The 14,995-nt window shown below is 35.9% G+C and overlaps 1 protein-coding gene and 1 long non-coding RNA gene across 2 annotated transcripts in view; both read left to right on the plus strand.

The window, feature by feature from the left end:
- The window catches only part of LOC309608881, a 28,751-nt gene extending 22,506 nt beyond the window's left edge, over positions 1-6,245 (plus strand). Inside the window, exon 2 of the long non-coding RNA XR_014233144.1 lies at positions 35-6,245. This is a non-coding gene — a long non-coding RNA (uncharacterized lncRNA). The remainder of the gene's footprint in view (positions 1-34) is intronic.
- Positions 1-14,995, plus strand: part of PDZRN4 (PDZ domain containing ring finger 4) — a 389,260-nt gene that overhangs the window by 162,956 nt on the left and 211,309 nt on the right. The window lies entirely within an intron of this gene.

The following is a 14,995-nucleotide window of genomic DNA, read 5'->3' on the forward strand; positions in this document are numbered from 1 at the left end:
GTTGTGGATCACAGGCTCCAGAGCGCAGGCTCAGTAGTTATGGCTCACAGGCTTAGTTGCTCCGCAGCATGTGGGATCTTCCTGGACCAGGGCTTGAACCCGTATCCCCTGCATTGGCAGGCAGATTCTTAACCACTGCGCCACCAGGGAAGCCCCGGTTTATTAATTTTGTCTTTTAAGAATAATCACTCAGTAGGGAAAAAGGTACATAACAAAATTGTATAAATAATGAACAAATTATAAAATTCACTTTAAGTAACCTCATTCTGAAATTTAGGTGTTATTCCATGTACTTTTAATGGAAAGTCATTGGACATGCTAATGAATATGGCATAGTTTCCATATATATTGGCAAGGTTTCCTTCTAATATAATAGAGCAAAATGGCAAAATTTCTGCACAAACTTCACTTTTCATTTTTACTCAAGACATGCAAAAGAGGCGACTTGTCTGTGAATTGGTACTGAGCTTGCTTGTTATGAGTTATGGATGTTTTAGCAATAAAATTTGGCTCTCTGGAACGAATGGATGTTCAAACCTGATTTTATTAGTGTGGTTGAACATTGTGGAACTAAAACAAGGAAATTTCTGCATATTGCCACAATTTGAGGCCACATGGATCATAAACTTTTCTATTTATATTTCACTCGTGGACATAAATGGCATTTTCTCATCAGGAAAAGAAGGGAAGCAAGGAATACACAACTTTAGTTTGGAAACTGTATATCTTGTTGCTGAATGTCAGATAAAGGTGAAACTTTTAAATCAGAGGCTCCTTGATTTAGTATCTTTAATGTGCAGAGGAAGGGATGTGCAGGGCGCATCATTAATGTGACAGGGTGAAGGGGCAACACGTTTCTTCTGTTGCTCTGGGAAGAGGATGGATCTGGCTCAGCTCTGATGTCAGAACCTCCATCACCTTTCTCACAGATGATGTAGATTTTAATTGTATTCGGGGCTGACTCACATCGCACCAGCTCCTACGTGACATTGAGATAGATGAAGCCATTTGTTGGCATTATCAGAGCCAGCTGTGTGCTTGGCTGCAGCTACAGTAGGCATTTTACCTCATGCATAATCCTCTCATTGAGAGGGGATCACAAGCATCTGAACCATATGGCAAATAATTTTATTATGATCAAAAAAGGACTCTTGAAGCTAGTTAAACAGAAGAGTCCTTGAAATTCAATCAGAAGTTTTATTTTCATGTTGCACCATCTTCCTAAATTAATTGTTAGTACTGCCTCAATAAATAGAGCCAAGACTCCCCCCAGCCCCTGCAAAGTGAGAATAAACTTAAAAATTACTTTATTTCACCTGCAATTTTTTTAGTCTTCTCAATCTTGGAGAATTTATTTGGATTTAGAGAATAGAATCTGGATTTCTAAGCATGAGGGCAGCTTCTGATTGAAAATAATAATAAAAGTAGTAATGATAATGATAATAATAATACTAGCTCTTCAAATAAGAGAACCTCATACCAAATGAGACAAGCTTGAATTCATATCCTCAGTGCTGCTATCCTAACAGCCACATAAGATGGAGTTTAATTATTTTTTCTTTAGGGGAAGTAAAGTTTTAAAAGAAAGAAAATCTGTTCTTTCTCAGGGTTGCCTAATGATCCCGTAAGTTTAGCGTACATCTTCAAAGGAAAGAAGCAAACTCGTCTTTTCCACATGGTGGGATTTCCTGCACATTGTCAAGGAGATGCATGGGTCTCCATAGCGAAGGCGTGTCATCCACTGCCCTTCTGTCCAGGGAAGTGATGGGAAGCAGCTGTTACAGGACAGGCTGGGCTCTGCTTAGGGGGAATTGTGTGAGGCTGTGGGAAGCAGCTTAGTTGTTGCATCAAGAACCAGAACTGCTTCCAGCTGTCATATTCCTACGTTAATTGTGACTTTTATTAATCACAAAGCACGTTTCAGAACTCTAGTTCAAATGTTACAAAGCCATAAAACAGCTACTTGCCTAATCTTACCTTGTGTATGGTATGTATGTTCTGTTCTTTTATTATGGTCTTCCTTTCCAGAGGAAAGTGTGTAAGGTTTGGGCCTTAGGGCACCTGTTAGTGATGTAAAGGTATTATCAGCAACTGCCACACCACAGTCTGAGAACATAAAGTATCACAAGGTCCAAATGGCAACAGCTGACTTTTCTGGAGACTAGTCTTTTATCTGGTATTTTATTGACAAACAATAAAGCTAGTGATTGGACTGGGAGACGAATAGAGCCACCTACTTTACAGGAACCTTAATTTTCTACTACTACATGCCTGAAGCAGCTTTTTGTTCTTATCACCCCTTCATGACCAAATCAGAGTATCTGTCTGAACTGTTCAAGTGCTTTAAAATATGTCTTTTCCTCTTCATTGTTTAAGAGCATGTTTCAAAAAAATACGATTATTGTGAATTATGACAGTGATTCCTTAAAAAGACAAAAAAACAAAAACAAAAACAAAAACAAAAAACAGCACCATGTGATCCTGATTGTAAAGCCAGGATACATTTGTTTGGGAAGCTTTCTCAAGTCCCTGTTCCCAACTAAGGGATGTGCACAGGAGCCAGTAGAAAAAGCTGGCAGAAAAGCAAGACTACAAGTTTCCAGTAACTGCCAGAGGCAGGCTTTCCACACCAAGAAAGTGGTCAAAATGTACATCTCCTCATTCTTCCAACTTCTTTATCAACTTAGCAATTTAAAAAAAGAGGGAAAAAGAAAAAATGATTACATTGGGCCCTTTATCTGCTTGCCTACTACTGAAGTGATGTTGTTATAAGCTCAGGCTTGCATTTTTTGAGGTCGCCCCAATCCCCGTCATGATACAAGGAAGATCATGGAGATTTGATTGCTCTACAGCAAAGAAAAGGCATTTGGGGCCTTACAGTTTCACCCAAATGAACTTTGTTAGTATGGAACAGCCACTGTATTCTCTGACTAAATGAAATGTATGATTTTGTCTGGGATAATCCTGGTGCTTTTTAAATGTTTTGTTTTTTTCCCCCTCAGAAACAATTTACACAGTGCTGAACGATCATTATCCACTACATGCTTTCCAAAAGTTTTTGCTAAGTATGTAGCGAAAATACTACATACTTCACAGAGATTTCGCTGGCAATGAAGGCTGTGGATAAATAATGGATGAAGAGGGGTGACAGGGCCTGAGCACTGGGGACTTGACAGATTATCCTGTGATGTATTACAATTAGATATGCATCTGTGTCACTTCACTTATTCAACTAGGAAGAGTGCATAACTCTTTGAAGGTAGATTTATTAAAAGCTGTAGTCATGTCTTTTCAAAATTTAGAACTGATTTCTGAGCATCTCTAACAGCTTTCTAAATCACCTACCCTTTATGTTTTTTTTAAGTTGGAATTTTTTGAAAATCTTTACTAACTAGGCCAAATTTTTGATTGTATATTTTATTTGTGCTCAAGGCAGTTGTTGATGACAGATCACCTTGTCACCAGCTGGTCAACAGACCGAATGGGCCTTTGGGAAGAGAGAGCATCGGATTGTTGTATGGGAATCATAGGTGCTGATCGACGGCAAAAAATAGACATCATAATAAAGAGCAGTTTTTTCCATTAGAAATTTTGTATGCATGCTTTCCAAGTAGGCATTAGCTTATTCTTTTTGCAAACGAGATGCCAGCGGGGGGGAAAAAAATATAAATCCGTGATGTTAAGAAGCACTTTTAAATGGAACCCTCTTTCTAAATTATACAAATGAAGTTTTTCTAGCCCCCTAGGGTGAATTACGTACATTAGCAATGACCCTCATGCTTAGGCCCTGAAATTGTGAGGGCAGTTGAAACTGATCAGGATTTTAAATGTGTTACTTCTTGTCTCCGTTTCCATATTTTTTGCTTGAAAACTTAGATCTGTGCCAGATGTTTCTGTTCTTTTCGAGCTCAGTGATATGAGAAATAGCAGAAGATATTGGGAATGGCTAACAAGAGAAAAATTGCTATTTTTAAATGTGAGTGAGGCCCATGCTGATTTACGGTTATGGACCCAAAGTTTCTAGCAGACCGTTTTTCTAGTTTATCCTAGATCATGTTAAATCAGGTCATTGAGAACTTAAGTATGCATAAGCACACATCATTTCTGCTACTACAGTGTACTTTTAAATTGCATTTAAATAGATATTTCTAAAATAATCTATGATTGCAAAAACTCCCAACCTCTTTGGCCAGAGTGAACCTCACCTTTGAGAAATTTAACTCTTAAATTCTTAACTTGATGAGGCCTTCTTGAATAATCTATCATTAAAAAATAAATTATGTGGATGCCCTCTGAATGTTTATTTTTTGGCAAAGTGTATTGTGTGACAGACGGTAAGTGGTTAGAAAAACAGAAGGAACCCAGAATTATCAAAACTTCCCCTTCCCCCTTTTAGCCCAAATCAGTCTCTCCAGGGGTCTGAATAAACAAACATGCTTGTCACTGTAGGACAACTTTTTCATTCTTCAGATAAGGGCAGCTCAGTTTGTGGTCAAATTATACTAGTAGCAAAACTGATCAGAGCAAACAAGGTTTCTGAGGATTCACTCACTCTTGTAAAACTGATTATAATTGATGAACGACCAGCTTGCTAGACCCTGACAGGCTGGTTGCCTGGCCTTTGCTCTCTGCCAGTTCAAGCCTTACAAGTGTGAAATAGCCAATTACTGGAATACCTATTGAAAGTAATAGGCCAATGAGCAAATTGCTACTGTGGGACACCGTGGCAGTGTAGATGGAAGGAGGCCAAGATAAAGTTCTGCTCTGAGCAGCTGCTCCCAACACAGATTGCTAATACTATTGGATGACCAAGAGATGAGAGCAAGGTATTTTCCCATTCAAACTGCAAGTGTCCTGCCTTGTATTGACTTAAAGTTTATGATGCATGATACCATCTTGTTACCCAGGTCCTAATTTGCTGAAATAAATCCTCCTTTTAAAAGGTAGTTAAATAGGTAATAAGGATAGTCATGGCCATAGATTTTGTGCAAAAACATTAAATACAATTTTTGCAGGGAATGAAAAGTCATATAGTGTGCAGAGTGTTAATACTTGCCAGCCATTTGCTATTGACAGAACAATTTATCTTGATAAAGGACAGTGAAAAATTCCAATCTATTCACTGACATCACATTATCAGCAGTAATATATGACTGCATCTAAATATAAGGTTGAGATCTGATACAGTTGAGAAGTTCCTGGTAATTTTCCTGTAAATATATTGTGTACTGGACAATGAACAAGTGACATATTTACCATGTAATTCGATAACCTATTTTTATGTGAAATTTTAAGTTTTGCGGTGTTTAATGGAATATACGATAATATTTCCTTTTGAAGGTAACCCGTTTCCTTAGTAAGACTAGCAATAAAATGGGTATTACTGAGTTTGATAGAGAAGAAAGGATAGGCAAAGAAAGGTTAATTCTAAACATCTGCACAAGACAATAAGCCCTTTCAGTATTTACTACCATAAGAAAATTACCTTAGTACTTATTATAATTTTTGATTACATTGTAATTATTACTATATATATATGTATATCTTTTGTGATATTAGGAAATTATGAACTGTTTTTGAAATAAATGTTTCTTTTCAAAATGCTCTAGCATAAGTCTGAATTATTTGAAATGTGCCTGAGTGGGTCAGAATGCAGTAAGGTCAAGGTGGGCTGACGTGGAGCGTGAATGGTGCTGGGAAAGGTGATTTAGACCTATGTGGAGCTATTTGAGCTCCATTTCTCCCTAGGTTAGAGGGCATGCAAATTCAGCTCAGCAAGATTACAAAAGGCAGAAGCGTAGACACACACAAATCACCTCTATGTTCCTACATACAACTTTGCCCCTACATCCCTGAGTACACATGAGTCTCAAATGAGGAAGACTCAAGTCCATCATTGCTTACAATATGAATCTTGAATTTATTGGTAAAAAATGCTACATTTGCTCGCAAGCCTGTGTAAACTTCCACAGTGTCTCACCAGTGCCTTTTCCTCTTTCTACTTATCTTTTATGAACACTTTCACAAAAGAAATGAAAATTTGCTGTTATTAACATAAAATAGCTTGGGTGTATGTAATATGTGTGAATATGTGTCTTCCTTTCCTTATCACTGTGGGAAAATCCGAAGAGTTTACTATTTTTAATATATGTCTTGCCTGTTTTCAAGAGGATTTGAGGAACCTACAAACTATTGTGTTGGCCCAAAAGTTCATTCGGGTTTTTCTGTAGGATGTGATGGAGAAACCCAAACGAACTTTTTGGCCAACCCAATAAATTAGATCATAACATAAAATCTCTTATTTAGGTATTGAAAACAAATAAAAACAAGAAAAAAAATCCCAAAGTAAGTCCATGAGGCAGAAGGGATGAGTGATACCAAGCCATCGAGAGAAATGTTTCACCATAATTGGCAGTGACTTTGTGCTTGCTAAGACAACAGAAGAAACCTGTACACACCACAGTGCAGGGAAAAAGTAAGGTGCCCTCTGTTTCTAATATTCTAACATAATATTCTAATAGTCACTGTAAGCACTTAAACTGCCTCCTGATCTAATAAACAAGACACTCAGTTTCCTACTTTCTCTCTCTCCTCTTGGAAAAAAAAAAAAAAAATGTCAAAAAGCCCAATCCTACTTTTAAAAAGAAGGTGAGGGAGGAAGGGAGATCTGAAGAGTCAGATCAACACTCACCATTTGACTGCTTTTACTTCTGTCTGCCACAAGGTGTCACTGTTGAAAACAGGACCTGCACAGTTTGTTGTCTTCCTGTCCACAGCTGTGGTTACATTCTTGTCGGTCCATATCCCTGTGCAGGACACAATGGCTTCCCTGGAAAAGATAGTCCCACTCCATCCAGCACTTTCCACTCCTCAGTTTATGCTTCTAACTCAACCATATCCCCCCCAGCACACCAACAGTGCCCAGAGACAGGATAAGAAAGGGCTTCAGACTCATGCTACATGAGACAGCTAGAATATCGTACCTTCCTCAATGAGTTGTACAAGGGTAAGTATTTGGTGAGGTCTAATGAGTTATATCCACACACATACACTTGCACACTTAGAACAGAGGCTACTAGCTGTTATAATTATTATTCAAAGAACTCAATGCAAGACCACCTTGAAGTTGAGCACAGGGCCCAGTTCAGCCGTCTTTCTTTCCTTACCTGCAAGTTTTCTTTAGAGGCTTTTGGCATCTTTCTTGTCTGCAGATTTCAGTTGTATTATCTCAATCCATTCAAAAGATTTTAATAATATTAGTCCTTAAAAAGGAAGGCGAGCTCTTTACATTTTCCATCCAGGTGCTTCTGTATTTTCTCATCTTCTCTCCAGTGGATGGCAATATAATTGAGGGCAAGGGGCTGCTCTTGTCCAGAATGTAGAGCCCCCTTTTCCTGGGTGTTTTTCTGGGACATAGAAGCCAGCTGGCATATATTTATATAACTGAGAGAGGTTACTCCAGATTGAATTACAGAAGCAATCTCTCAGGTAACTTTCTATTTTGACTTTAAAGAAAGCCAGCTAACCGATTTCAAGTATCAGTGTCTCTTGCTAAAAAAATACTACACCTATTGTATTCACTTCCTGTTATGAGAAAATTTTCTGCAATTCTTTTCTTGTAGTTAGATAATTATTGTGTCATATAAAAAGGATATTGAGTAATCTAATGACTCTACCTTTATTATGGCCTATGATATGAAATTTGTAGAGAAGGGAAAATAATGTTTCTAGATATTACAAACAAGACTTCATTTTATCTTCACAACCCTCAAAGGAAGTTGTATTATCTTGGTATTTCAGGTTAGGAATCCATGTTCTAAGAGTTTATGTTAAATGCTCAGAAATCACATGACCAATGTAGCTTGTACTTATGGAAACCAGAACTTAAACACAGGTCACTGCATAATTTTCATAAATAGATTTTATATACAATGAATTTTGCTGAAATCTTTCAATAATCTGTGAATTTATAGATTCTTTTGGATATTTCATTCATACAATTATACTTTCTGCAAATAATGAGATTTTTGTTTCTCCCTTTCCAATTATTTTCCCTCTTATATATTTTTCTTTTTTACTGCACTGGCTAGGGCTTCTAGTGCAGTGTTAAATACTTTACAATTACAAAAGTAATGACAAACATCCCTTTTTTATTCTTGATTTTAAAGAAAAGTCTTTCAGCTTTCAACACTTTAATTCTAAGAATATGTGCTATATATTCTCACAGCTAAGGAACTTATGTTTTTTTCCTCTTTTTAAAAGATTTTTTAATACAAATGAACATTGATTTTTATTTAAAGAATTTTATTATCCGTTGAAATTAACATGTAGTTTTACAATATTAACTTGCTAATAGTGGATATTATGTTAAAAGATCATTCTAATGTTAAACAATTTGCATTTCAAGGGTAGACACTACTTGTTCATAATCTATAACTTCTTATTCATGTCCAAGCTTGCTTTTTTTCTTGAATTTTATTTTATTTATTATTTTTTATACAACAGGTTCTTATTAGTTATCTATTTTATACATATTAGTGTATATATGTCAATCCCAATGTCCAGGCTTGCTTTTGGTATCAGGTTGTACTAGACTATTTATCTATTTTCTGCACCAGTTTGCTAGAGATGGAGATTACCATCTTCGGTAAAAAAAAAAAAAAAAAAAAATGCTCATGTAAAACTGGGGCTGGTGATGTTTGAGGGTTTTTTCCTACCTACTGATTCGATTTTCTCATCTTTATAGTCTTAGTTAACATTTCTACTTGCTGTTAAGCCAATCTAAGTGATTCATAGTTTCATTTCTTCAAGAATATGTCCACTATTTACAGTGTCTATATTGAACTGGTGTTTGTAAAATAGCTACTCTATTAATTGCAAATAGAAATGTCCCCATCTTCCTTTCTACCATTCTCTATATATTTTTCTTTTTTTCTAGTCCAATATTGTCAACAGTTTGTCTTCTTTGCTAGTCTCTTCATATTATTTTTATTGAATACTTGTAATCTTTCTTTGTTTCCTGTTTCAATAATTTCTACTCTTTATTTTCTGCTAATTCTGTTTCTTTCAGGTTTACTTAGTGGTGTTTTCCTTGATTCATAAGTTAAATACTTATTCACGTATTAATTTTCCTTTCTTTTTCCCTTTTCTCTCTATATGCCTTTTAGACTGTATATTTCCTTTTATATACTGCATTACCTGCATACCACATGCTTTCATATGCAGAATTGTCATTGCTATGACAAGCAAATATTTATAATTTTTTATAATTATTTCTTCATCATGAAGTTTTAAGAAGTATGCTTTTCATGTCTCAAACTTATGAATTGTGCCCTCACCCATTCAAATTTATCACATTTTTGTTAAAAAACATGTTGTATGCTCTGTTGATTCTTCTATATTTATTGATAGTTCCTTAATCATGAACGTAATGTACTTATAATCACTTGTGATTTTTTTAGTAAGTTTTAAAAGAATGTTTCTATAATTTGGGGGTACAAAGTTATTTCTTTTTCCTTCTCATTTGTGTACATGTGAGCATAAATATGTGTGTATGTGTATATAATATACATGCATATTCATATATATACATGTGTACATTCACACATACACACTTACACATGCACTAATATGCACACACATATGGTAGCTCAAGCTTGTTAATTATGTAATTCTACTTTGTATTATTCACACTACTTCTCTGTCTGTTTTCAGTTTCTTAGAATGGTATGGTAAGGTCTTACAGTATGATTGTGGATTTATTAATTCTTCCTTGCAATTCCCTTAAAATTTTCCTTTATGCCTCAGGAGGAGATGTGGTTAAGTGCACGTATGATCAGTATGGTTACCTTTTACTCTTGCACTGTTCATTTAATTTATAAATCAAATTGCTCTTTTTTGTTAATGACCTTTTACTTTAAAGTCTATTTTGTATGCAATCAATACTGTTGTATCAGTTCCCTTTCAGTTTTTATTTCACTCATATCTCTTTATTATTTCCTTTTCCGTCAAACTTCTTATATCATTGAGTCTTTAAGTGTGTATGTTCTAAACAATATATAGCTGGATTCTTATTTATTTTAAATCTAATTTCAGAATACTGGTCTTTACTTTTTTATACTGTTTTAAAATTAAGTAAACCAAATGTCCAAAGCACAATTCCCAATGCTTTACATGTACTCACTCATTGAATATAGCTATCTATCGTTTACAAATGATAAAGTTTAAGACCTAGAGAAGTTACGCAACTTGATTATCATCACACAGCTAGTTAGTGGTAGATGCTCCCTGCTCTAATCTCCTATGCATTGAACCAAAGAATGGCACAAGCAAATGGGCAACCGAAGTAAGGAATTGCAAATTCAGGGAAGAGAACCTCATTGAGTTTTGCTGAAACAGAAGGTTCTTTCATTCATTTGTCAAATATTTATTAAAGGCCAGTCCATATTCTCACCAAAATCTTGATTCTTTTTGGAGACCTACCTTGCAAATTAAGCTTAGCCCTTATACAGAAGAGAATACTGAGACTTTAAATTACTTGGTAAAGTTCACATAGGGAGTATCAGCAGTCTCTTTAGTTTTCAAAAGTGTACTTTTTCTGTTGTACTATTTGGCAGGTTTTTGGAAGCCTGGCCCAAAAGATGGGGGAATTTAGGTGTAAATATACTGTTTTTTTTTTTTAATACAAGCAATGTTTTTCTACAACTGGCCTTTTAATTTATATCTTCATTTATAGCTTTATGTCACAAGAGCATGTGAAGAAAAGGCAAACACTAAAGAATATTAAAAAGTACACAGTTCATTTGCTAACAAATGCATTTATCCTGACATTGAATGAAACTCTTCTTGTTTTATCGGTTGTCATTTTGTAAACAAACAAAAAAAAGTGATTCATGACCTTTTCTTCTCATCTTTCCTCATTGGGGTTTCCCCCCAGAAAGAAAGTAAATGAGCACAATATATTAACTTAGGTCCAACCTAAGTGAATTCCATTTTAACGTTGTGATTTTGTAACTCATTGAGTGTAATGCATTGAGCCTCAAATATGACTCCTCAGGCGCCTGATTATGCCTTCAGACCCTCAGATGTGTGAGGCCAATCAAACAGAACCTTCTGTGCCCTTCTGCTCTTTAGAGCACCAAATGAGGACTTTTGGCACCCAGCTTGGAAATTTGAAGCACACTATTTATTCAGCTTTTGCCATGTGGATACTCCAGAAATTTTCCTCCCTTCTGCCAAGGCAATAACTCCAGCAAAGCTGTTCTGTGGAGGCACTCTAGGGGAAAAAGGCAGAAAAATGGGCTCTGAAAATATGCTGAGCATTTTAAAGTAGTTAGCTGATAGAAATAAACACTCTATATTTTATGATTAAAGCACCAACTGAAATATTTATGACCGTTCAGAATGCATTCATAAGCACCAAGTCACACTGAGTTTTCATGATTAGCAAAGATACATTCCAGAAAACTTTGGAGCCCAAAAGGATCTGGGAAAACTCCCTCTCTTCCTTCAAGATCAGCTCAAATAATCCCTGCTCTATAAAATTTTCTCTTTTTGCATAGATTAACCACTCTTTTATCAGTGTTTGCTATTACTTTGTACATGTTTGTATTATAATATTTGTTGTGTTGTATTATAGGTAAATTTCTCCTCATAGATTTTAATTTTGCCTAGAATATATTGAGCTGATTAATGCTAGCTCAGTTTTAAAAAAGACTGATACATTCACCAAGATGTTACTTTATTTTCTGAAGGGTATTGGAGATGCATGCCTTTTTATGAAATGGGGTACTCAATTTCCGGTCCTCAAAGTACCTCCTGGTAGGGTCCCTTAATAAACAGAGTGTTTCAAGTCGATGGAAGAATCAGAATTTTAAGTTATTAATATCAGTTTCAGCATAGCGACAGTTTTAAGGGATATTTTTTCCAAGCTGTGGAAAGATATGGTAAGCATTTCCTGTGCCACTCACACCAGAATAAACAATTTTATTAAGCCCAGAAGTAACCTTCTCCTGACAGTGTTTTTTTCTCCCTTTAACAAGGCTGGATTTAACACTGCCAAAAACTTTCTTTTGGAGACTTCCTATTTTTTGATTCAATATAGGTGAAATTAATACTGTCTTCAGAGAGAATTTAATAGTTCTGGATAATTTTAAGTTGTTAAAATTATTTTTCTAACTGTGTAAAATTAGTCTTGGAGGGACCTTTCTGTCCTGTGCTCTTGGAGTTAGCTACTTCTGAAGACGGCTCAGCCTAGCTACTGTTTATTACAACAGTTGACCCTTATTTCTTGGCTTGAGGGGCTTTTCCTTAGCACTTAAAATAGTTTATAGTAAAGGTAAAGAGAACAGGGACTGCTAAAGCGGATTAGAATCATACATCAAACTCAATTTTCTCACCTAGAAAAGGGAAATAATAATACTAGAAGTAATAGCAACACTCAACTCCAAAAGTTTCAGGAAGACTAAAGGTGATGTGATATATCTAAGCACCTAAAATCCTGCCTGATAAGTGTTCTTGTCATGCAACATACACCTGATTGCTTTAGAACATCATTATGCATCTTACATTGATTGATTGATTCATTCATTCATTCAGTCAGTCAGTCAGTCAATAGTGCCTATTTGATGCCAGACAAGATTATAACATTGATCCTACAGCATTTAAAAAATAAAAAGTACATTCTGTCAAAGAATCATGCCCTACACTCTCTAAGAAAAATAGATATTTTTGGCTGGTAACCTGGGGATTGGTAAGAATTTCTGAGCCAAAAAAGGAAAAGCTTTTTTCATATTTCCAAACTGACGATTCATGGGGCTCAGACCACACACATCCTTCTAATTGGGCTAAGTAACATGTCATTATCCCTTTGATACTTGGGATACTCTTATCTCCCAGGAGGTTGTTTGATAAGAATAATATAACAGTGGTCTAGAGTCGGTGAAAATTTACAAGCCCCTGTGGTGTAAGCAATTTCAGAAGCGAGTAAAACCAAATAACTGACACAAACAGCTTGGCAATAGTATTTATTGTCATTTATTTTAAAACAAAAGAAGAAGATACCATGGACAGTCTTATTTTTTCTAATGCTAAACATAAGTCACAGATGCAGAGAGGAAATATGATTCCATCATGAACAATAAAACAAACTTTGCAAGTTCTACACTGTAGCTACAATTATGGTTGCTCCCCACTATCAGCCCACAACTGGATGTACAATTTCAAATGTCCTAGGACTATTGCAACTTCCATCCCTTCAAAAAGTCCAAAGACTTGGTTTCTTATTAAAATTCCATACTTATAAGCTTCATATTTCTTATGACTTCACCTGTTATGTCACCCTCACTCTTGATAGAAACTTATTTGGATAATGTCTGGAAGCAAAGCATTCCCCCGCTGAAAATGGTTAGGGATGGAGGCACTCTGTCAATACCTGACAGGTGTAAATTTTTTAATGTATGAGCAGTATATGAAAATACAAATCACCACGGAGAGCCAGCCTAAAGCAGACTGAAAAGCTGTCATAAGCAATTTTCAAAAAGCATGAGTTATTTGGTTCCCTTCCAGGGGGAACAACTCCACAGGCATAAATTTGTGAATGGTACTTGACAATCTTAACAAGTCCTGCTCTCTCCCAGCTTACTGTATGGCCAGTATGTGATGTGAACATTTTGCTCACCTGTATTCTGAGACCAAGGGAGAATTGACACAATAACTGGGAAGGGCTTGAGCCACCTTACGTACTTGAGACACACGTCAGGGAACAGATTAAATAACCTCACAATCTGGGACATTTTGAAGCAATTTATTTGCTTACAGATTATTTGTGGACCCTCCTGATAACATCAATTCACTGAGTGTCACAACACTGGGGGTATGATAGCGTCTGGGAAATGGACCCCTCCCCCAATCACTAGTTTATAAGCTCTAACATTGTCAGATTTTTTTTTTGGCCCTGGGTTCATTGAAAAATCTTTACTAACTGAATAGCCTTCTCCTTGGTGTGAAAAGGCTGACTTTAGCAAAGGAGTGCATGATGGACGAGTCACTTCTAACTGAATAAGTGTCAAGGTCAAAAACCAACAAGTGATGAAGATGAGGAAGCCCTGGAGTGATGTTTGTTTCAAATCATATTATATCTTTTATAGTAGCACAGGGCTTTAGGGAGAAGATGTAAAATTGAAAAAATGGGAAAGTTATAGTATAGCTTTATGTTATAGATCTTATATCCACTAAAATAAAGAAACCTGTATTTTGTGATTCTTAATAAAATTAGGCCATATAAAATGTACTGATATCAGAATTCTTGAGAATTTAATGCTTAGGGATGAATTAAATCATGAATATGTCCTGAAGGATTTGCTTTGATTAAAGAGTAGAATAAAAGCTTTGGTTCCATAATTCCAGATCCCCCAGTACCTTCTACTGATGTTCCCCTAGGACAGTGGTTCTCAAACTACTTCGATCATGACCCAGAGAAGGACAAGCTTATTCACTGGGATTCAGTATACACAGAGATATATCATACACCCACAACTTAAATATTATTCAAAAGAGACCTACTATTTTCTGTGATGCTCTTTGATACTTTATTCTATTTCAATATTTCATTTAAAAGACTGGTTATGTCACACTAACTTGATGGCACAGCTTGCCAATGGTTCACAAAAAGGCTATTTGAAATGCATTGTACCTAAAGCCTCCTTATTCCCAAAATGTTCACTGTGTGTTCCTCTCGTTGGATCTATGTTTACACCATTATTCCTTACAGAATGTCCTACCTTTACATAAATCCTAATCATCTTAGAAGTTACCAAGAAAGAGAACTATCGATCACCGATTGAATAGTTGTAAGATTAATGGCGTATGGTCAGAAAATCCAGGAACACTGGAGCCTTATCCTTTACCAGCCATTTCTTTCAGCAAGATTCCTAATGGAGCTACAGGAATTGCAAAAGAACAGTTTACTATTAGCTGTGGCTTTACCACCAAACCA

Source organism: Balaenoptera borealis (assembly GCF_965194805.1).
Source record: "Balaenoptera borealis genome assembly, chromosome: 13".
In the NCBI taxonomy this organism is placed as follows: Eukaryota; Metazoa; Chordata; class Mammalia; order Artiodactyla; family Balaenopteridae; genus Balaenoptera; species Balaenoptera borealis.